General features: G+C 30.3%; 1 protein-coding gene across 12 annotated transcripts in view; it reads right to left on the reverse strand.

Moving 5' to 3' along the window:
• Nucleotides 1-25,331, reverse strand: part of ATP8A (ATPase phospholipid transporting 8A1) — a 453,786-nt gene that overhangs the window by 290,447 nt on the left and 138,008 nt on the right. The window lies entirely within an intron of this gene.

Below are 25,331 nucleotides of genomic sequence, written 5' to 3' on the forward strand. Positions count from 1 at the left end.
GTTGCACAAGCTTCCAGCGAGCCAGGAATGCACCGCTTCTTTCACTGTTTCGTCTTAGGTAAATCGAGGGCCCCTTAATGCTTCTTTGAGTGGACCAAACAAGTGGTAGTCAGAAGGGGCACGATCAGGACTATAGGAAGGATCAGCCAGCACTTCAAACTTGAGTTTCTGGAGCGTTTCAGCAGTGTGGGCAGCAGTATGTGGACGAGCATTGTTGTGTAACAACAATACACCTTTCGACAGCAGTCCTTGGCGTTTGCTTCGAATTGCAGACTACAGCTTGGCAGTAAGCATCTCACTGTAACGCACACTGTTTATTGTCGTGCCCCTTTCCTCATAATGTTCCAGTACTGGGCCTTGTAGTCCCAAAAAACCGTAAGCATCAGTTTTCCTGCGGACGGTTGGGTCTTGAACTTTTTTTGCAGGGCGAATTTGGATGTTTCCATTCCATACTCTGCCGTTTACTCTCCGGTTCTTAATGATGGATCCGTGTTTTGTCACCAGTGATGATTCTGTCTAAGATGTCACGTTCGTTACCATAGCGATCCAAATGTTTTTGGCACATGTTCAAGCGCGTTGTTTTTGAACCCATCTTGCACTGATTTTATGAAACCCAACTCTAATGTGGATAATTTCGTAGGCAAAACCGTGACTAATTTACAGACGATGTGCCACTTCATCGATAATTACTTGTCTGTCTAAGAAAACCATTGAGGTGTACAAACAATGAGGTGTACGCTCATTGTTTTCCTCATTTGTGGTGGTAAGCGGTAGTCCGGCTCCTTCGTCGTGCGTAACACTTGTGCAGCCGTTTTTGAATTTTTCAATCCATTCGTAGACACTCCATTGCGACAACACACTGTTCCCGTACTATACCGAAAGTCTTCGATGAATTTCGGCCCCTGATACACCTTCCGACCACAAAAAACGGATCATTGAACGTTGTTCTTCTTTGGTGCAAACAGAAAGCGGAACAGCTATGGTTAACGGCAGGGCAGCGATAATGGAATTAATCTAGCAGCATCAAACCTGCACAGCATAACAACAATTAAACCATGCATGCGTCTCCTACGCAACACGACAATACTACCAAAATAAACAAAAATATAACTAAATTGCGGATAATAATTGACTTACCCTCGTACGTTGATTTTAAACCTCATAAAACAAAGTACTTTATAACTGTTCGAACCTCAATTTTACTAATTTTTCAGAAAATATCAAAAAATTGCTTCATTTATTCGATTTCTACCAATAAATAACTAATCGCACGCGTCTGAAACTTCTCAATACGCAACCTAAAGGACATACTTGACAAATATCAAAGTTATTTGATCTTATTTTCCGTCATCTCTAGGTCTGGCCGAGAACTTTCTGAACGAACCTGGTAAATAATACACGTGTACAGGCAATTATCATTCAATAAAAAGGAAAAACCACCGTCTGCCATTGAAAATTACAATTTTAAACCCAAACTCTTTGAATATTGTACGCCATAAATATTTTTATCTCATTTCAGAAAAGTATAAATGTAATGGTTTAAATCCGTTTTGAAACTTCTTTTTTTTAGCTAATGACACATTTCGGGAAAAATCTGGATTTGATTTGATAATACTAATTCATTATTGTACGATGTGGTTATGAAGTTAAGATAATAATAAAAAATAGTATATATATACTAACACATAGTAAAGCAAAACTTTTAAAACACTTGTCCATAGCAAGATTGGTCAAATATTTGCTAGGTATATATATATATATACATATATATATCGTTCTACGTTTTAAATATTATTACTCAAGTTGTTTGACTGGAAGGGAAGGCGGGTGTTCTTTTTTAATTTTGAACGATATATGTATTTTAATATCATCGACAGTCTTTATATATTGACCTATATAGGAACAATTATAGAAAAAAAGGTATAATTTTGTTTATCTACACATAATTTGGTTTAATTTTTTTTTTGTCTTCAGTCATTTGACTGGTTTGATGCAGCTCTCCAAGATTCCCTATCTAGTGCTAGTCGTTTCATTTCAGTATACCCTCTACATCCTACATCCCTAACAATTTGTTTTACATATTCCAACGTGGCCTGCCAACACAATTTTTTCCTTCTACCTGTCCTTCCAATATTAAAGCGACTATTCCAGGATGCCTTAGTATGTGGCCTATAAGTCTGTCTCTTCTTTTAACTATATTTTTCCAAATGCTTCTTTCTTCATCTATTTGCCGAAATACCTCTTCATTTGTCACTTTATCCGCCCATCTGATTTTTAACATTCTCCTATAGCACCACATTTCCAAAGCTTCTAATCTTTTCTTCTCAGATACTCCGATTGTCCAAGTTTCACTTCCATATAAAGCGACACTCCAAACATACACTTTCAAAAATCTTTTCCTGACATTTAAATTAATTTTTGATGTAAACAAATTATATTTCTTACTGAAGGCTCGTTTCGCTTGTGCTATTCGGCATTTTATATCGCTCCTGCTTCGTCCATCTTTAGTAATTCTACTTCCCAAATAACAAAATTCTTCTACCTCCATAATCTTTTCTCCTTCTATTTTCACATTCAGTGGTCCATCTTTATTATTTCTACTACATTTCATTACTTTTGTTTTGTTCTTGTTTATTTTCATGCGATAGTTCTTGCGTAGGACTTCATCTATGCCGTTCATTGTTTCTTCTAAATCCTTTTTACTCTCGGCTAGAATTACTATATCATCGGCAAATCGTAGCATCTCTATCTTTTCACCTTGTACTGTTACTCCGAATCTAAATTGTTCTTTAACATCATTAACTGCTAGTTCCATGTAAAGATTAAAAAGTAACGGAGATAGGGAACATCCTTGTAGGACTCCCTTTTTTATTACGGCTTCTTTCTTATGTTCTTCGATTATTACTGTTGCTGTTTGGTTCCTGTACATGTTAGCAATTGTTCTTCTATCTCTGAATTTGAACCCTAATTTTTTTAAAATGCTGAACATTTTATTCCAGTCTACGTTATCGAATGCCTTTTCTAGGTCTATAAACGCCAAGTATGTTGGTTTGTTTTTCTTTAATCTTCCTTCTACTATTAATCTGAGGCCTAAAATTGCTTCCCTTGTCCCTATACTTTTCCTGAAACCAAATTGGTCTTCTCCTAACACTTCTTCCACTCTCCTCTCAATTCTTCTGTATAGAATTCTAGTTAAGATTTTTGATGCATGACTAGTTAAACTAATTGTTCTGTATTCTTCACATTTATCTGCCCCTGCTTTCTTTGGTATCATGACTATAACACTTTTTTTGAAGTCTGACGGAAATTCCCCTTTTTCATAAATATTACACACCAGTTTGTATAATCTATCAATCCCTTCCTCACCTGCACTACGCAGTAATTCTACAGGTATTCCGTCTATCCCAGGAGCTTTTCTGCCATTTAAATCTTTTAATGCTCTCTTAAAAGAGAGAGAATATTAATAGATTAATATCCACTAGATAAATTATTTTAATTATTAAGAATTAATATTGGAAATTATTTAATGAATATTATTAAGTTAATGAAATGTAAATTAATATATTAAAATTACCAATTGACAAAAAAAATGTACCTTATAATTTTAACTGATACAAACAAAAGCTTTCAATAAGATTAAACTTAATAAAAGAGTAGATTTAGGCAGATTATTTACCATCCTATACAGTATATGATTAACTAGCTCCGAACTAATATGTTTCCTGCAAACCATAGAATGAATTAATTAATTAAATGGAGAAGCAAACTTACTACCCAAATTTTAATTTTTAAATAAAAAAAAGTACATTTACAAAATAATGTATGTATTATTCACATCACGTATAAAATAAATACTATATTTAAATAAAAAATAATTAAAGAAATTATAAAAGTTTAAGTTATATTAGGCAAAAATTAAAAAAAAATTAAATATCACAGTAATTTATTTGTATGTAAAACTACATAGTAACAATTTTTGATAAAATTAAAGTAAAAAAATCTTATAAGACAATTTTTTGGGCTATTTCAATATTTTATATATTTTTTTTAAATTTGTTAATTCTTTGGTTGAAAATCTATGTAATCTACAACCTAATTAAATAGATCTACAGCCTATTTAAAATAAACTTACATTCGCGTAAATTCTATTTCCCATTGCAACATCTTCAGATATATAACACTAGATTTTAATAAAAAGTTGTTTTTTTTTAAACCGGCCAACTAGGCATTTCAATCAACAATTTTGAGAATAATTACTGACACTCCACTTTTATGTAAGTTATCTTATTTATTATATCCACACCTTAATGTATCATTAATATATAAAAAAAAAAAAAACAGATCCACAGTCTACTAAAGAGAGATTGAAATCCTCTAGCTATCTATCAGTCAATTTTTAGAAGTTACAACACAACCGACCAATAAAGATTTATAAAATCTTTCATAAGAAATTCTAACCTATCAAGTACACAAAAATAAATATTTTTTCTTAATTAACAATTTTTCACGGAAAGAAAATTCTATAAATCTTTTTGTTTCATAAAACGTAATCTTTATCTGTTGTCTAATTAATTTATAACATTTTTAACAGTAGTTTTAATATGACAGCCATCCCTGGCAATTTCTAAGTAAAGATAACAATTTCTATTTCATTAAACTACGTGTTTTAAAAATATTACTGTAACATCCACATCATTTCAATCATATCATAACATATCACACCTATCGGGTATGTTATGATATCAAAGTCGCTTCAGGTAATTGTTGAATAAATTACACGACGACCTTGTAATGGTGTTCATATAGTAGTTCTACTGGGAATCACAGAAAATAAATTTTATTCAACTACAATAATTTTAAAATTATTATAACTGCACTTGTTTAAAAATACCTCGAAACCGAGATAAAACAACTATAATTTACGAACCTGAAGAGGAAAAAATGATTAGATTATGAATAAATCTTCCTCAATACCTGTTTATTTAAATATTCATTAATTTTGTATTACGAAATACAAGCTAAATCATTTATAACATTAAATTCAAGTGATATTAAAAGAAAACCTTAGTGACCTTCATTGATGCAAACAGAATTTAATGAAAAACAAACGTGAATAAATGATATTGTCAGAATTAAATGCATTTAACAATAAAATATTTCTTTAATGAAAGAAATTATTAAAAATTAAAATTGTAATAATTTTACGTATAAATAATATTATAAAAAACCTAAGTTAACAATTCTTACTACCCAATGCTTCGCCCTCGACAGACTACTAATTAGGTGGAAAATTAAGTGAAACGTTAAAATACATAAGTAAAAATATTATTCAGGAATAAAACTTCGAGATATGAAACCCAAAGCGATCATATCATTCCTCATTCTTGATCGACTGCACAAAAATTCAACGGCATCGTATTCAGAAATCATCATATATAAAAATTAAATTAATTCAAAGATGTAAAGATGTACATTATTAATTAACGAAAATAATAAAGATGTATTATTAATTCAAGATTTGAAGATATAAAGATATAATAATCGATGAAAAATAAAACAAATAGGGTTATTATTTCCCACCGCTGAATGAAACTGCTCAAATACAAACTAAAGCGATAAACTAATGAAATGGAGCCATCTAATTAGTATAAAAATGTGATTCTGATTCAAAAAATAACAAAAAAAGAAGAAAAAAAGGTTTTTGCTGCTATATATTTAGTTTGATTAATAGCAAGCAAACACATTAAGAAAGTATCTTAGCTACCTAAGGGGAATTAAATTATATGAAAAAATTAACCTATCCTTTTGAGCAAAATTTTGAGAAAACGGGAACCATACCGTATTAAGCAAAAGGTCCGGAGATATGACAAATATTAAAAAAAAAAAAAATGCTGACTACTTAAAAGGCATTAAAAAATGTAAAAAAAATTTAATTAGTATAAGAGTAAAACGTTTAAGATACGGGACTCATAAGGTTCTTATCTTCCTGCCACCGTGACCGATTGCAACAAAAGATTAAATGGTATCAATGCCTCCTCATAAACAGATACGAGTATAATCGTGGCAAATTTCAAACAAATCGGTCATCCAGTCTAGAGATATCAAGAATGAAACAAACCAATTATACATACATCCTTCGGTATTTTTCAATTTAAAGTCGTGTTTTTTGATTAGATGAGCATCAAGAAATGTCAAGATTTACAAAATCCCCGACATACAAAATTTGACCCGATTAGCAAACTTAATTTAGATACTATGTATATGTATAAAACTATAACTATACAGCTGAGAAATTTAAATTAAGGAATATTATTTATTAAGCCTACACTTGTGAATTAAATATCTGATACAAAACTTCTCTTTAAAAACTTACCCCATAAAAACACATTCCTTATTTAAATGAATTTCATTTAATAATAAATTACTGCATATAAGTTTTTATAGATACAATGTATGGCGTGCATACACACGAGCGCGCAAATTAACAGTGCAATAAAAAGTAACAATAATAATTTGCTTTTACTAAGAATTAATCAATCAAATAGCCACATGAGATTAATTGTAAGTTGAAATAGCTTGACCTACATCTTCGGCCACATGACACAAGGCCATCTATGGCACTTGCTAACTGAAAATAGATAGTAATAGAAAACATATTCACCATATCGGTAATGAAATCGACTGTCTAACTACTATTTATATTTATTTAACATAATAAATATATCATGCTATTTAACATGAGAAAAAAAGATTAATATTAGAACTAAAAAAATAAACTATTTATGTTAACATAGATATGAGGAACAAACTAAATAATACAATAGAATCGTATATATATTTCTGTAATATATTGTATTACAATATTTACAAAAATTATAGTAGTACACTGTATTACTGTGATACATTACTGAAATGGACAAGATGGATACAAAATGGGCAAAGTAGGATAAAAATTGGAAGAAATAAACGTAAATCATCAAACAAGAGACCAAACAAAAACAGAAAAATAAAAATCAACTAAATAATTACCAAACGAAAACTTAAATGAACTATAAATTTACAAAGTAATAGGAAAATATTATTTTAATAACGTGATTAAGAAAATATATAGGAATGGTCATTTTAAGTTTGCAATTACTACAAACTCGTAAATTAGAAAAGCTACAAAGAATTTTAAATGGAAAACTTTTCCTCGACTTTTCAAAATATTAAAACTATCTTATTGCCATGAATGAAATCACCGCCATTTTTTGGTGGCCAACTTCATTCTTTTAAACAGAATCCCCCCCCCCCCATCTTTGCAATATTTCAAATAACACAATTAATTATTAAGACTTTTTTTTATTCTATCACATTTTCCATAGAAACGCAAACGTTCAGGAGCTACAACTGTTCTCTAATTGTACGACTCGACAATATGTACCTAATACGTTAAACCTAGATCCACAGGTTATAATTTTATTCTTTTTTTATTGTGTCAATAGAATTGTTTTGTCGTAATATTTCATTATTTTGATTAGCTTTTGAAATTGTAACTTTTTTCGTTTTAATAGCATTACAAACACTTTAAATATGTGTCCCAAGTTCTGTACTAATCTTGTTACTACTGTAAAAAAAAAAAAAAGGCAAAATAGTTAAAAGTTTAATTCAATTTATGAAAATAAATTGAAAATTATTTTCAATACAGTTTAATTATTATTAAATTACACAAGTAATTTAGTTTTTGAAAAAAATAAATAACTGAAAAATTATTTTTCAATACAACCTTCGAAAACAAGTATTACTTTAGACAATAAAAAAAAATTGGCAAATAGAAAATAATCTTTTATTATAATTTAAGAAACTACTTAATGGAAATTAAATTAGTGAAAAAGGTACCTAATCTTTGAGTTAACTCCCTACCCCGATAACTGACTGCGAACAAAATTAAATGAGATCAAAGAATACAGAAATCACCGAATCAAATTTCATCCAAATATATAAAAGACAAATTTTACTTAAAAATATTAACTTTATTAATCTCTTGGGGTTAACCAATCAATTATACAAACATATAAATGATTTATGATTGATTAACCCAAAAAATTAATATAGGTAATATTTTAAAGTAAAATATCTCATATTTAATTCTATCCACTCAAGAGAAAAAAAAACTTAAATAAATTACATTTAAGTTAATATACACACCACAAACACACACACACATCCTTCCGATATTTTTCAAAGTTAAATTGTGTTTTTTGATTAGAGAGCGATCATGAGAAACATAAAGAACGGAAAAATTTTTGTCACCACATTAGCATACATATCATGTACAGATACATATACGAGGTCTGTTGAAAAAATAACCGAACTTTTTTAATTACGAGCCAACGGAGATATTTAGTGACGTGCGATTGGTAGAAATGTGTTCCACATTATCTCCTCTGTGACCACACGTTCTTGGATTGTTGATATTTCGTTCAGTTTTCGTGTTATTGCTATTTGAGTGCAAAATATTTTAGTAGCGATTTTTGTAATGTGCGATTTTTTTATGATTAAACTTTTGTCTCGATGTCGTAGCCAGCTTTCGTCTCCCGTCACGATTTTATGCATGAATGTTTCATCGTAATCGGCTTGTTCAAGGAGTTGCCGGTAATTACCCACTCGATGTTCTTTCTGCTGTTCGGTCATCAAACGAGGAACAAACTTTGCTGCAAGTCCATGCATGTTCAATTTTTCAGTCAAAATGTCATGGCATGATCAAATCGAGATCCTAACCCTTTCTGCAAGTTCTCTGACAGTCAATCGGCGATTTGCACGCACCACATCGTTGATTTTATGAACGTGTTTGTCAAAAGTCGAAGGCCTTTTTGATCGATGGTCATCTTCAATTGACTGACGACCACTTTTAAATCGCGAAAACTATTCACAGCATTGCGTACGACCCAGAGAATCATCTCCGTAAACTTGTTTCAAAACTTGAAAAGTTTCTGTGAAAGTTTACCCCAGTTTCACGCAAAACTTTACGTTGAATCGTTGCTCCCGAAAAACTCACATGACAAAAAACGCTACAAATACTTAAGCATGTTGCACTCAAATAACAATAACACGAAAACCAAACGAGATATCAACAATCCAAGAATAAGTATTTACAGAGATTATGCGGAACACAATTCTGCCAATCGCACGTCACTAAATATCTCCGTTGGCCCGAAAAAAAAATCGGTTATTTTTTTTAATAGCCCTAGTACATGACATAATCATGTAATATATATATATATATATATATATACAGTGTAGTATATAATATATACGTAGTATATAATATATATGTAGTATATAATATATATGTAGTATATAATATATACAGTGTAGTTATATAGTTGATAAGTAAAAGTAACCAAAAAAAGGATACTTTAACTTAGATTTATTGCAAAGTTTTTCGAAGAACATATCACTAATAGAAAAAAATTGTGCAAGTTAACACAACCAGCGACAGGGAATAAACAAGACTTACATTAGTTTTTTAATGAAGCAAAAAATTAAGTTTTAAACTCAAGATTAAAAATTACAAAGCAAAAACGAAATTAACAAATGAACATGTTTAAAAAATGTAATCCCATGAAAACTTAAAATGATTTTATTGTGAGATCTACTGATCACTTAAATCATTAATTATTTGACAAAAACTTAAATATTTGTTGTTTAATAAAATACCGATATAGCAGATAAATTAAAACGAACTCGTCTGCCAATAAAATCAATAGATCATGCGCTATATGTAACAAAACTACGGGCTGTGGTTAAACCCGTATATCATTTTTTTTTCTGAACGTCAATACATCCAGCTGTATGAATCATTCATAAAAACCGATGAATTGCACCCGTCCAATGTTAAAATTTGTCAAAATAAATAAAACAACTAACTAAATATTCATTAATTAAACTACAAAGAATATAATCAGAAAAATTCGCTAAATGTCAAATTAAAATAACATGGTAAAATCTAGGCAATACAGATATAATACATATACATATAATTTAATAAAAAACAACTTCTCTAGCTAACGAGTAGTAGTAGTAGTAGTAGTAGTAGTAATAAAAACAACAATAACGATAATAATAAAAATAAAAGATCTCTGAAAAAAGTAAACGTATGAACATTTTAATACAGTGATAACCACCCAACACAAGTTTGATTTAATCACTAATCAGTTTTCTGTTATAGTGTATATAATATCTGACTGCGGGTCAGTAGTGCGCTCTGGCATCCCCTTCACTGCTCTTAACATTACTAGCGATTTTTGCTCACAACAGCAGTCGAAGTAGTGTATTCTAAAAGTCATATCCATTAATGTGCAATGAATTGCACCATATCCAATTATGTCGTTACTATTATAGTAACGAAATTTGTTCTGGTAATTTGTTATTACAAATAAAACTATTATTTTGTTCAAGATCTATATAAAGTAATTTATTTATTTAATTATTCAAAGTATATGTTTTTTTCCAAGTATGTTAAACAACGGTTTTGCTATAAATAAACAGAAACAATTATGAAATACAAAAGTATAGGAAATGAGTTATTATAGGCTATAATGTTATGATTTTCTTTGACGTAACGTAGTTATTTATGAAAATTATTTTTAAATAGCACGTACACTTTACTTTTGCAGCAACCAGTAACAAGTGTTCCGCATGCCGGGTTATAGGACTGGGGTAGAGGTGACAAGTAGATGCAGTTTGCAGGGAAGACCCGCCTTTAGAAAGTACATATATTATAATCCATGAAAAGCATTTGTATATATATATATATATATATATATATATATATATATATAATTATATATATACAAAAAAGTATATACTAAATATAAATTGAAAGCTGATCGTTAACGTATTGATCACCCCGTCAGTTTTACACGATGACAGTCTCGCAGCGAAATTCCTCAGCCGTTTTTTGTTCACTAGGAAAGAGTGACTTTTCGGTCATATCCATCGGGTTGGTCTAGTGGTGAACGCGTCTTCCCAAATCAGCTGATTTGGAAGTCGCGAGTTCCAACGTTCTAGTCCTAGTAAAGTCAGTTATTTTTACATGGATTTGAATACTAGATCATGGATACCGGTGTTCTTTGGTGGTTGGGTTTCAATTAACCACACATATCAGGAACGGTCGAACTGAGACTGTACAAGACTACACTTCATTTACACTCGTGCATGTCATCCTCATTCATCCTCTGAAGTATTACCTGATCGGTAATTACCGGAGGCTAAACAGGAAAAAGAAAAGACTTTCGGTCAAGGTTATTCATATAAGACAGCAAAAAACTCAAGTCATACCCGTATGAAACGAGTAGTTCAAAAACTTAAAAAATCTGTATTCAACAGAAGGTTTTTTCAGTACTGTAGTTGGTTAAAATGTTTTCACTGGAGTTATGTACATGTTTGGACAATGCTTTTTATCCAGAAGAAGCGTGATTTCATATTTCTGAATATAATAACACTCGAAACGGTGTGTGTATGTGCGCGCGCGTGCGCGTGCGTGAATATTTAAAAATCCTTATCTTTATCGTGAAAGGTCATTTATTATATTTAAGTTGAAAAAAATATAGTCTACACAAGTTTCTTGTATCATGTAATCAGATTACTCTTGACATTAAATAAATACAGTTTTATAAGTGCTTACGTAAAACATTCTATATTATGCTACTTTAGTAGGGTACCAACAGTTAAACGGGTGTTATTTCACACTGACAAAAAAAAAGTTTTTTTACAATAAAATTTATCTTTGTAATATGTGACTTTTATTCTCAAATATCCTCTAGCAATGTTCACGACATATTAAGCTTTAATAAGTGTCATTCAATTCGTTTTTTTCATAACTGTGCAGTGCGACTGTCAAAAAAAGAAAGCGGAAGATAAAACATATTTACACAATCCAGTTTATTATAAAAATGTTTACTTTAATTACTTCTTCATAAAGTTTTAAAAAATAAGCTCATAAAATTTAACATAGAAAGACTTTAGTAAAGTTGTAAGTTGAATAAAAAGTAAAAGATTAATGCAGAGTTCTAAATCCAAAAAAGGTCAACTGAACCTCGCAGCAGAGTTAGTTGATGCATCGATGCATATTGTCTTGGTAACGCTACTGTGCATAATTAATGCTCATGTATATTAATAAATTTCTCAATAACAAGCTCTCATTCACTCTTTCTCTCTCTTTCTCCCGATCTCTAAATGAATTTTGATTTATCGGACAAACCAAATCGAGACAAAGCCTTATAAATTTTGTCCAAGAACATCTGTCCACCCAGTACTACCCACAATTTGTATTTTAAATATAAAATATAGTAAAAACACTGGTTAACCAATATTAATTGTTATTAACATTACTGATTAACATTGATAATATATTAATATGTTGATATTAATGAGTATATATTTCTTTATCAAAAGTACATATATCTTTATCAATAGTACATATTTCTTTATCAAAAATTAAACTTACCCCTCATAAAAATATTGTGGTGTAAAAAAAAAAGAACTGCAATAAAAACCGAACGCTTCAGGATCTTATGATATACTGTTAATATCACTAATTTATATACATTTATACGCAACCACAGCTATTTCCTTTTAAACAAAAGGAAGAAACTTAATAAAAAAAAGAAGGGAAAATTCAGATTATAATAAGGCTATTTCATAATCTTCCATGATAAGAAAATATGAGATAATAAATTTAATACAATTAGGGAACGAGAGTTGCATCACGTTTCCTGTCATTATAGACTACTCCGTCATTTTAATTTTAAGTAAATTTATTTATTTTTCCAAATAACAAAACTTATATACAGAATTTAATACAATTGGTAGCCCTGCGCGACTGTCAGCATCGCATAACTTATAGAAGTAAGTTCACGTAATTTAGTTATCATGGATACTTGTAGTGGTGCGTAACGTACTTCTGACATCAAATTTAAAAAAAAAGAAGGAAAGTGTGAAGGCTCTGCGCGTAGAGAATTTCGCCGCCAGTTTAATTCAGAACGTCAGGATTATGTACAGTCAGCACATGCAATTGACAGATGGATACATAATTTTGAGGAAACAAGTGCAACAATGAAAAAGAAACCTCCAGGTGGTGTGTAACCGTTCGTACGTCAGACAATATTGAGACTGTTGGCTGTTCAAAAATGTCTTTACAGTCGCATAGTTCAAGTGTTCGAAGAATACACTCGCAGGACTTACTTTACCTTCCATACAAGTTTCAAATCGTAAAGGATATGAAACTAACGTATCACATAAAGCGCAATCAATTACGTGAACGAACGGTTGTGAAAATTAACGAGCAAAAATTTGTTAACGAACTGTGGAAGTCGGGCGAAGTCCATTTCCACCGTAACGGATGGTTAATAAATAAACCTTTCGTTTTTGGGCAAAGCTTTTTTTCCTGCTTAGGCTCCGGAAATCACCGTCAGGTATTACTTCAGAAGATGAATGAGAATGATATGTATGAGTGTTAAGTGAAGTGTAGTCCTGTACAGTCTCAGATCGACCGTTTCTGAGATGTGTGGTTAATTGAAACCCAACCACCAAAGAACACAGGTATTCACGATCTAGTATTGACATCCGTATAAAAGAAACTGCCTTTACCAGGATTTGAATATTAGAACTCTCAACTTCGAGATCTGATTTTCGAAGACGCGTTCACCAGTAGACCAACCCGGTGGGTTTTTGGGCACAACTATACAGCAACAAGGTTACCGTGTGATGTGCTGTATCATAGTATGATATAATGAGCCGTTATTTTTTTGAAAACGGGAATGGCCTCACGACTACAGCCACATCGCCAAGCTGACAAACGTTTTTGCCCAAAATTACAAGCATTTTAACAAATTAATGACAACGCTCGGTTTCAACAAGAAGGATGAACGTCACACACACCGTGAATATCGATAACTGTTGTACGCTAATCGTTTGACAACCGTATAATTTCGAAAAACGGTTACTTTCATGCCCTCCCAGATCTCCTGATTTGTTGTTGTGTGATTTCTTCTTACGAGGTCACCTTAAAAGCAAAGTGAATAGAAGTCGATCTGCTACGACAGAAGAACTAAAAGCCGACAGCCAAACAGCAATTGATGAAATTCCTGTTGAAATAATGCGTCGAACAGTACAGGGTTTCATTACGAGACTGCAGGAATGTCTGCACAGAGCTATCCACCAGATTGATCATCAAAAAAATAAATATTACGTATTCATTCAATGGTATGTTTTTTTGTTTTTAAATGTTATAAATAAATTTATTTAAAATAATTCTTTCGTAAGAATATTTAATTTTCAAAATTTTTCCGTTTCTCCGAATCGCCTTATATAATAACATATTATAATAAGCGTTATATAATTTGACGAATAAATCTGTATTATTACGGTCAACAAAAAGAAAATCATATAAAGAATTTAATTATATGCTTAGAATCAATTTTTTCTGGATAAAATGTATAAAACAACACTTGCATTTTCTTTTCCGATTTCGTTTTATTATGATGAAAATAGAGAACAAAAATAAACGACTTTCAAAAAAAAAATAATCTATGGGCAATTACAAATAAAAATAACTGATCGCGATAAAAATGTCACCTAATCTACATGTATCATAAATTTTCATAATTTTATTTAACTCGAACTCGTGTTGTACTGACTATTCAACGATACAAAATGTATTACAAAACGCCCATTAGATCTAGGAATACGTTTAAAAAAAAATTATCACGAGCGTTTTAAAATTGCTGAAATTGAAGTAGTACTCAGCAGAATGATAAATAAGGATTAGATAAATAATAAGTAGACTATCAAATCTTTATCGTGACTGATTACTTTTTTTGGTACTTACGTATTAACACCACCGCAGCTACAGCTTTATTTAAAAACAAAGTAGTCAATCGGATTTCGGTGAAAAATGAACAGTCTCTTTATTAATTTTAATAAATGGTTATTAATATTTATTTATTTTATAAATATAAATTAACCAAACTTAACCTACGCTCGCTAACCTTGACTAATTAACAGGAGTGTTCTGTTTATTAAATAATTGCAATAATTATTGAATTTATTAAATAAATACTCAAAAAATTACGGTGTTAATTAGCCAAGATTAGCGAGCGTACGTTAAGTTTGGTTTAATTATATTTATAAAATAAATAAATATAAATAACAATTTATTAAAATTAATAAAGAGACTGATCATTTTCCACCGAAATCCGATTGACTACTTTGTTTTTAAATAAATCTGTAGCTGCGGTGGCATTAATTTATAAGTACCCATTTTTTTTATAGTTTACTGAAATTTACTGAAAAACTTGTTTTATTTAACTCCCTAACAAAACGACACGTAAGTGTTTTTTTGATAAATTAAATGTGTTTTGTTTTATAATTAATTTTTTTTTAAGATTTTTTTTTGACGACATAGTAACCCGGAAAATTACGGACCGAGTTATAAAACAATTAATATAGTTCATTTTTAATACATTTAGAATTTATTACAAACAAAATAAAAATTATATCTAACTGCAGGTAATGATGTGTACATAACCTAAACAAAATAATTAAGGCAACTATAAAATACATATACAATCTCTCAACAGTATTTTTTTTAGCTTTTAATTAATGTTTCAAGATTGTCGTAAAAAAATCTCAGGATTCGATTTAACTTATCATCAACGACCAAACTATTCGGTTTATTTTCTTTCATCTTAATTTCGGTAGTCTCGGAAGAGTTGAACGGGTACAATCATCGATGTGACCGTTTAATCAAAGGGAATATTTACTGTTATATGTTTCAATGCACCACTTAATTTGTTGGGAATGAGTTCAAACAGCCTGGGGCGCGTACATACACATCGTCAATCGTCTTACCTTTCTCTCGACTGAATTACTAATGATTCACCGATTTAATACGCCTTCGGCTACTGCCTTCTGTTTCTTGGTCGATTCAATTACCCTTTCATTATAATGTCCCTTTAATCTGTTTTAAGGAAGAACGTAATTTTTTACACATTTAAACATTAAACTTTGTACACCATTTAAAAAAAAAACTATAAAAACATAACGGTCAACTAAAAACAACTTATTTTTTCTTTTCACGCTTTGTAATTCAAAGACAACTGGATTATGACATTCAAAGAAAGACTGGAAATGAAAATACACATTGATTAAGATTCATAATTATTTAACTGTTGCAACCGTTACGAAAAATTCATTCTCTGGAATCAAACTGACTATATGAATAAATTTTTAAATCTTTGGACAAAGTTCATATAATGTATAACAAACAACACGACCGGGACGGAATTGATGAACTCTCAATAAGATTCCTACCACAAAAAGAATACATTAGTTCTTTCTTTACAAAAATACTAGAAAAATATCATATATGTGCACAGTAAAACAACTGAATTTTAAGAACAAAAAAAAATGTTTGTCTATATGTTCGATCCACGTTTTTTTTTCAAACCATATTTTATTTATGATCACAACTTAAAAAACACAAATAATAACTTAAACTTAATGTATTAAGATTAGAAAATGGACGGTCATGGCATTATTTTTTTGACACAAACAAAAATTATTTAAAACGAATACTGAATGGTATTCGTTTAATAAGAAAGAGAAACATTTAATCTGAAGAACAGGCAAAAGTAAAAGAAAAGGTAATGAGATGATAAAAAGAATAATGAAGAAATAGAAATATTAAGATACACAATTATAATATAAAAAAAGTTAAAAAAATATATATATAAAAAGAGAAAAGTTGAAAAAGTTTATTACCTAGATACAGATTACAAAAGAAATACTAAGTAAAATATAGATCAGAAGCAGATTGATTTCATACAAACGATAAGTCTGCTAACATCAAATTTACATTTAACAAATATACAGGTTAATTCACAAAGAATGTAATAAACTTTCAGAAAATTTTTTACTGGTGGAAATAAATAAAAAATTTCATATAAACATTCGCTTCGTTAGCGAATGTCGGCTAACAAAGCATTTCGCCCTGATTTCTACGCCTTCGGAAAAGCTGATTCAGACTGTAATTCTTAGAAAAAAAATGAATAGGTAAATTTAGTTAAATATGACCTGAAAAAAAATTATTTCCAGAATTGTATTTTTAATAGTCTTTGAGAAGTTTGGGATAAAGACTGGAAAAAATATTGGGGTCGAAAAACACACAACTTTATATTTGAATAAGATAAATTTATTACTCGTATATGGACAATAAACCCATGAATGTTTTACGGATTAATTGACGAGAATTTGATTTTGACTAAAATTGTATGAATAAAGTCCACAGAAACTAAAGTACGAATTTCGAATTTTCTTAAAAACAAAACAAAAATTTCGTAGATTTTAACTAGATATTAAACTTAACAAAATTTTCAATATTACAAAACAAAATAACTAAATATTTTAGAGAGATAAACAATCAAACTTTAAAAATAAAATAAAACAACATATTAGACGCCTTTAACAGTAATTAAAAATTAATCTTATCTGAATTTGTTTGAAATAATTTATAACATAAGTCGGCAATAATAACAAATTCCAACAATTAAGTTTTTTTATTGCTTTGAACAGTAATAAACATTTAAACAAGTGAATGGAATAGCACTTGTGTGTCATTACCTAATAATGTCTTGTTCGGCATATTAAGAATTAACAGGCATCATTTTTGTTAATGGTTCTGCAATGGTAACACAAGAGCTGCACAGCGGGAATGCCAAGGTAAACAAATAGGAGGATTCCAGACCGTAGAAAATTTGCTTCTGTAATTCGGTGCTTACGTACCACTGGGTCAAAATTTTATTACTTAAAAGTCAGTAATACGTACCGGGACACTTCTTTTGCTTAGAGGAAGATTCAGAGTTTTAAAAGCTTTCCTATTAATTATATTCAAATTCAAATATATGCGACCATTTAAGAATTTTTTATGCCGCGGATGTTTGATGAGGCGACTGCGGAATTAACGTTGCACTTGAAGAACAATGGATTCGCTATCCACTGCAGATAAACGCCATTTTTGTTTTCAGGAAAAGCAGTTTTGTATGCCGGTGAATGCACAGCTAAATGTGGAATGTAAATTCCGCATTCATTTCAACAAATAATGTCCTCCACATAAAGATTTACGAACAGCATAAAAAAAATGGTAGAAAAATGGCATTAAAAGCAAACGGAATATCACTGATAATCCTAGCAAGTCAGATGCACATTCGAAATCCAATCAAACAGAACTCTAGGACACCTACAATACAGACGAGCATTGTACTATGAATTCATCAAACAACGGTACAACGTGTTCTTTAAAAACACATATGAAGTCGTATAATATATTCTAGCTAATGCGGGCATTGCATCCGGGAGATCATAACAGATAATTCGAATTCAGTGCATAATATCAGTGAAATTCTGCAGAATATGAAAGCGGAGAATTCTTCCGGTGACTAATTTTTTTTCGAATGAAACTACGCTTTCATCTCTCTGGTAAAGTTAATGGGCAGATATTAAAATCTGAAGATAAGAAAATCTTTGCTAAGATGAAAGAGACTCACCGAAGTCGAATATGTTTTGAACCATTTCTATAACAAAGTTAATTTCTTTTTTGCCGAGCAAAATGTGACTGAAATTTTCTATTTGGACATGCTATAAAACTGATTATTTTTCCGATTCAAATGACTCGAATGACTTCAAGAAGATTCAAATGACTTCATTTTCATAAAATACGGTGTCCCATCTCACTTTCAACATGAGATCGGCGTTGTCTGCGAGAAACGTTTTTTGAAACCATCTTCTTGGTGATACCAGAAGAAAGATGGATTGGAAGAAGCAGGCCAGAAGACTTTGCTTAACGTATGTGGCCTCCTGTATCACCAGACCTTAACCACCTACGATTTTTAACTGTGGGTGTAGATAAATGTAAAGATTCTTCTACCATTTACGCCTGTTACTCTTCAAAATCTGAGAGACAACAAATTGTGAATCTAATAACTAGAGACCAATTAATTCGTGTGTGGTAAGAAATGGACCACCGTTTTGATTTTTGTCACGTAATACATGGTGTTCATGATACGTGCATTTTCAATCAGGACCATAAAATTTTGAATCTTTTATTCAGGGGTGTATGAAATGTGTATCTATCTTTAATAGTCAGTTTGAGATAAAAATTTGAAATATTCTCAACAAAACACACTTTCCTGGCATTGGTTATTTATTTTTATACAATGGGAAAATACAGTATGAAAATATTTATACAGTATGAAAAATGTTACTTATAAGTCAAGAAGATTTTTTAACAAAAAAGGTCTTTAAAAATTCAAAAAATATATATTCTTAAATTTTGATCAGCTCCTCCATCTGAAAATACTTTTTGATGTCACCTGCCCCACTCTACTACTATGCCTTTAAGTAGGAAAGTATAAAAAAAATTCGGTTAAAAATATGCAACAAATAAAAAGAAAGCTTTTTTTCAATTTTCGGAGAAGGGGAAAGAATTTTGGAACAAATTTTTTTTAATAGTAAGATAAGCATGCACTGAGCTTAATATAAAGAGGGGTTATGTTTGCAAAATTTTGATAAACTTGACGCCAAAATCCCACCTTGAGATATTGACTCCAAAAGTTTACCAACGAGTTGCCCCATATTCACAAGTACCAGTAAAAAGTTTCATCAAAATCGGGTTATCCAGTCAAAAGTTATTAAGTTTCAACACCCCACACACGTACATACGTACGAACATTACCCACACACCCTACTTTTGTTTGTTTTGTTGAGGTCCCTGGGTCATGAAACATCGAGAAATGCAAAATATCCATACCCCATTTTTTGACTGCTTACAATAATTTCCTTCTTGCATCATAGCTCTACAGCTATTTTGCCAAGAAAGTAAAAAGGAAAAATCTTTCTGCAAAACAAATACATATACGGATTAAATAAAAATGTAGTCTCCCAACTACAAGATAGTGAAGACACTCCCCAGACGAAAATACACAGCTGTAAAACAAGATGATAAATTTGTTAAGTCAACTCTCATGAACGGAAAATAACTTTTAAGTTGATATTATGTAGATATTTAAACTTACTGTTTTCTAAGAATAAATTTACTTTCAAATATTTATTTAACTGCACCTAAACTGTTGAATCCAAACAATTACGACACATATATTTACTAAAAAGACACAAACACACTGTAACACTACAGCTTTAAATTTGATATTTTAACCAAAGACGATTTAAGACCATCTTAATCTGATATCGATAATTAATTGTATTAGTTTTTTTACTTCAATTTTACGCCGCTAGGATTTGTTAGTTTACGTCTTTATAAAGTTTCAAACGAAAATAAATAAACAACATTGCAAAGCGACGATCAAATATTTGTCAACCTTTGCGCGTTCAGCTATTAACTTTATTTATCTTTCGTGTTATATAAAATTACATCTACACGTTTAAACAACGAAATATACACCGGGTGTTAACAAAGTAAGGCAACCTTTAATAACAATTCAGCAGTTAATCGTAGAAAAATAAAATTTATTGCAATAAAATGTTCTTACTAACTCTAAACGACCTATTTTTCGTTTAGGAGTCCACCCCACATCAAACCTCCAACAAATGAGGTGATAACTTAAAAATTTTAAATGGAAAGGGTAGTTGTGACATAATTTAAAAAGCACTGAAAAAACAATGTGATGTAAAAAAACTGCTGATTAAGACAACTCTAATGTTTTTTTTTTACATTCATCAAAAACTGTCCAAAAGTGAAATACATATTTTCCATTTAATTGGTAAAATATTCCTTCCTCAAACGATCTATCTTTCTGTATTAGACAACTATTTTAGATGTACTTGAGGCCACCTTTGAAACTAGCTATGAAAAATATTAAATGACCGCCATTTTGATTCAGGACTGTCGTAGTCCGAAAATTTTTACTTCAATTTTTTTTTGTTTTTATATTCTTTAAAATGATGCGTCACAACGCTATACTTCTCATTTAAGTTTTTGAGTTGCCCCCTATGGGTATTTGTGGATAAAGTAGTAGATAAGGAGTGGGGATAAATAATATGGAAAAGTGGATGGTTTGGAGATAGTAATATTTGACAATGTCATTTTTCTAATGACTGTTGAAAATTTATTTAAGAGCTGCCATACTCAATTAACACCGTTCGCGCGCGCGCACAAACACATCTACAATTATTACTTCATTTTAAATAAACAGAGACTTAGCAAATTGAATTGAGAAAAGAAATATAAGAAAATTCTTATTATTGTTACAAAATGATTTTTTTAAGTTGTAAAAAATCTAGCGTTGGGAATAACTTTACTTGCGGCAATATTCAACATGCAAAGAGTTGAATATTTTCAGCATTAAGAATTGAAGCAACAAGGTACAAGTAACTGGTATAAGGTAACAAATATAGCTCTGTTCTATCAACGAAATATTTCAAGGAATTTTTTTTATATGTTTTGTTTTGACGCAATCACGCATAATGTTTTCTAAATTTAAATAAAATATATTATTTTTTTGTTATAGTTGCGAAGTATTATTTCTATTATTTACTATTAGTTTTTTTTTTATTACTACTAAAGAAAAAAAACCCAAAAAACGGCACAGGATATATAATTTTTCCAACTTCGCTCTTGAACGATTTTTATTTAATACACTCCACAGATATTTTAAATATTAATGACTTTATTATTAGTTAAAATCGATGAAATTAATTACAAAATACAAAATATACAACTATAATAGATTTATTGGTAAAAAAAGTCCCGTTTTACCAATTTTGCGTAATTGGGCTGCAGAATCTTAAAAATAAACATCCAGTTGTATGATTCCCAAACAAGGAAATAATAAAATAAATTTCCGGCTAAAATATATAAATCTGTTTAATCATATTAATAGAGAATTAATAAAAAATGACACTGGATACCTCCAACTGGAGCTAAACTTAATACCATTAAGATCTTACACACACACACACTTTAGTCTAATTCAATGCTTAATGGTTAGATCAGTAAGAAATATTAAACAAAATATAACTAAAAAAAATTAGTATTTTGGGTCCAATAATATTGAGACCAAAATTTAACAAACATTAGAACTTCTGTACAGAAATATATTTTTCCAATTTTCATGAGCTTTTAACACAATCAAGCTAATTATATCCAATCCTTAAGTCAAACTAACTTAAAACTTCAGCACATTACACAACTCTTATAATACTATCCCTCTACCGAAAAGTTAAAAATGTTAAATTGGCGGTAAATACCACACACTGTTGTTTTATTAAATTCAAAATTAATTGACATCAACCCCATATATATATAGAAATATTTTACCCAAATTTCAAGTTTTAACGTGCAGCCCCGAAATATTTGTGAAAATAAAGGCCAATATATATACGTACGTAATATAATCTTCCTGAATTTTTCCTGTTTTTTGATTAGAGGAGGTTATGAAACATCAAGGTTTATCAAACCAAAACCCCCACCCAAAATTTTGATTGATTACTTTCCCTAATACCCAGCTATAACTGTTACAACAGCTGTAGATATCTGACATAAAAGTAAGAGTATATTTCGACAATATTTGGTGAACATAGCTGGTGAATAAATGAACAGAAAACTTTATATACACAGAAAAACAATATCACATTACGATCATGTGATGTAATTAATCTGACCTCTTATTGCATTACTTTTATCAAAATGAATTTATCGGTTTTTGCAGAATTAAAAGAAAATACTAACCATAATTAAATACTAACTAGCATAATTAAATGATACATTTATCTAACTTTTTACTTTTATAACTACGATTAATCTATTCATAGAATGTTTTTGCACAAACGTATATAAATATACACTATTTCATTTTAATCGCCCAGGCGATTTTTCTCGTAAAGTATGTACAATACAAAAAAGTTAGCTAAACAAAAGTTACTCAAAATGAAGGGGGAAACCTTATGGTGACCTTGACCTTATTCCTAGATCGCGTTATTCAAATGGAATGACTTATTTTTGACTTCACCAATGAAATATGACACACATATCTCACACATATGACCTTGGACACTTTTTTTGAAGGTCAAAGGGATAAAAATCAGAGATAGTGTTATACAATAACGTAAAGGCACTTCTATGGTCTTTCCCATAATTTGTGAGTTAAATGGCCTGGAATATAAATATTCCCGGAATACTGTATGACCTTCAAAAAAATGTAACTCTTAATACTATCTCCGTCTAAAATATCTCTGATAGGATGCTCTTTCATTGGTGGAGTCGAAAATGGGCCATTCCATTTAAGAAAAAAATAGTGTTGAAATAACGTCAAGATCAAATCCAAGGTCACCCCATGAGGTGTTCCACTCCAATCTGAGTAACTTCTGTTTAGGTAATTTTTTGTGTTATTCGTTGTTTAGAGAAAATCGCCTGGAACAATTAAAATGAATCACTTATATGTGTTGAATAATAAACTCAAAATATATGTTTTAATATATCTGATGATTGAAATTTTCATATTACACATTTTTCATAAAATAATGAAGAAGCCGATCTCCGTGGCGGAATGGTAGTGTCTCGGCTTTTAATACGGAGATTCCATGTTTTAATCCCAATCAGGCATGGCATTTTCCATACACAACAAATTTCAATTTTCTTATTTCCACGTATTAGCTTCGGTAGTGAATTAATTAATTAGTAAAATAAAATTTCAAATATCCATCGTTTTGGAAAAAAAAACATGAAACACGAAATGTAAATAAAAATCAAGAGAGAGAGAGAGAGAGAGTGAGACTCTCCAGAAGTCTTACCGGTTCAATAGATTTGGATATGTGTTCCTTTAGTTGCCCTCAATAATCAAAATGATATTCAACCTTTTTCTCTACACAACAGAAAACAGCTGATGTCATAAACTAAACGGCTTCAGTGAACCGTTCGTTTAAATTCCTTATATGAACACAACAATTATGTCTTTACATAAGCCTACAAATAAAAATTTGTAAAGGTAAAATCCAGAAACTGTGGAGGAAAACGGCTATTCACTCTAATTAGACTTCGGTAAGGAAATGTTTAATTTAGATAATACCGCACGGATGTGACACAACCTGAAGGGGTCATAGTCTAACTGCACACTGGAATTACCCGGTATTCGGGGGACTTTTATATACGTTTCTATTATATACGGTAAATTGTTTCCTGTTATATATATATAATTTTTTTTTTCAGTAAGAAAACTCGTGCGAACCACACATTAACTTTTGGGCTGTCACGTTCGTGTTCCAAAATGACATATAGAGAGGTTCGGTAGTCTGTACTCAAACATTACACCGACATACTCGCCCCAAAACATAAAACGTAGATCCATAACTGAAAAAAAACCCTATTTAAAAAAATTCCTGTCATGATCTAATCTATTCAGAATGCCAATAACGAATTCAAATTATTTAATTTTGTCCAGTGGATAGGTTTTATATAACATCTGAATTTTATAACCGATAAAGCGATTACATTTTTTTCAAACGTTTTAAACAGTTGTTTTTGAAACAGTTAACTCTACAGAACACTTCTGCATTGATTTTTTTGGGCTACGGAAATAACTTGTTCGTCTTCAATGGTCTCATCAGATCCCTGGTCCTAGAAGTGATTTTTTTCTGTAGACCGCCGGTTTCTACCGAGTCGTTTGCCTCACGACCGAATGTTATTTTCACGTGGCAGTGAGGTGTTCACACCTAATAAATGTGACTCAAAACTTAACGAGTTAGAAAACAGACCGAACTTTCCTCCATCTCTTTGAAACCTCACCGTTATTTCACAAACACAATTTATGATGTTTTATAAAATACTTATGATCGATTTAAATTTTTTGATATTACAAATAACAGTAAATGATATTGCAACCGAGGTCTTTAACTATTCATAAAATATTAAGTTATGTCTATTCAAGTCAACTCGTACAAAAAATAAACTGTATATTAAAACTATCATCTACTCCGGGTAAAAGTTTTAAATAACGTACTTTCAGCTGTTACATTTTATTAACAGAGATAGGAAAAACGTGGTTTATCGATGTAATAAAACTTCGCAAAATCCTAACTGCCTTAGAAATTGTGATTTTTTTTCTTTACTAAGTTAGTAAAATGTAAAGGTAAAAAATATATGTAATAAACTCGTTTTACGTTGAACAAATTAGTAATTTTAACAATATATATGAACAATACTGGTATGAAAGTAAATAAAGAATCGAAAAATAAAATTAATAAAAAAAATATATATTTTAAATTTCTTTATTTTCTTC

This window comes from Lycorma delicatula, chromosome 2 (assembly GCF_047948215.1).
Source record: "Lycorma delicatula isolate Av1 chromosome 2, ASM4794821v1, whole genome shotgun sequence".
Taxonomy (NCBI): domain Eukaryota; kingdom Metazoa; phylum Arthropoda; class Insecta; order Hemiptera; family Fulgoridae; genus Lycorma; species Lycorma delicatula.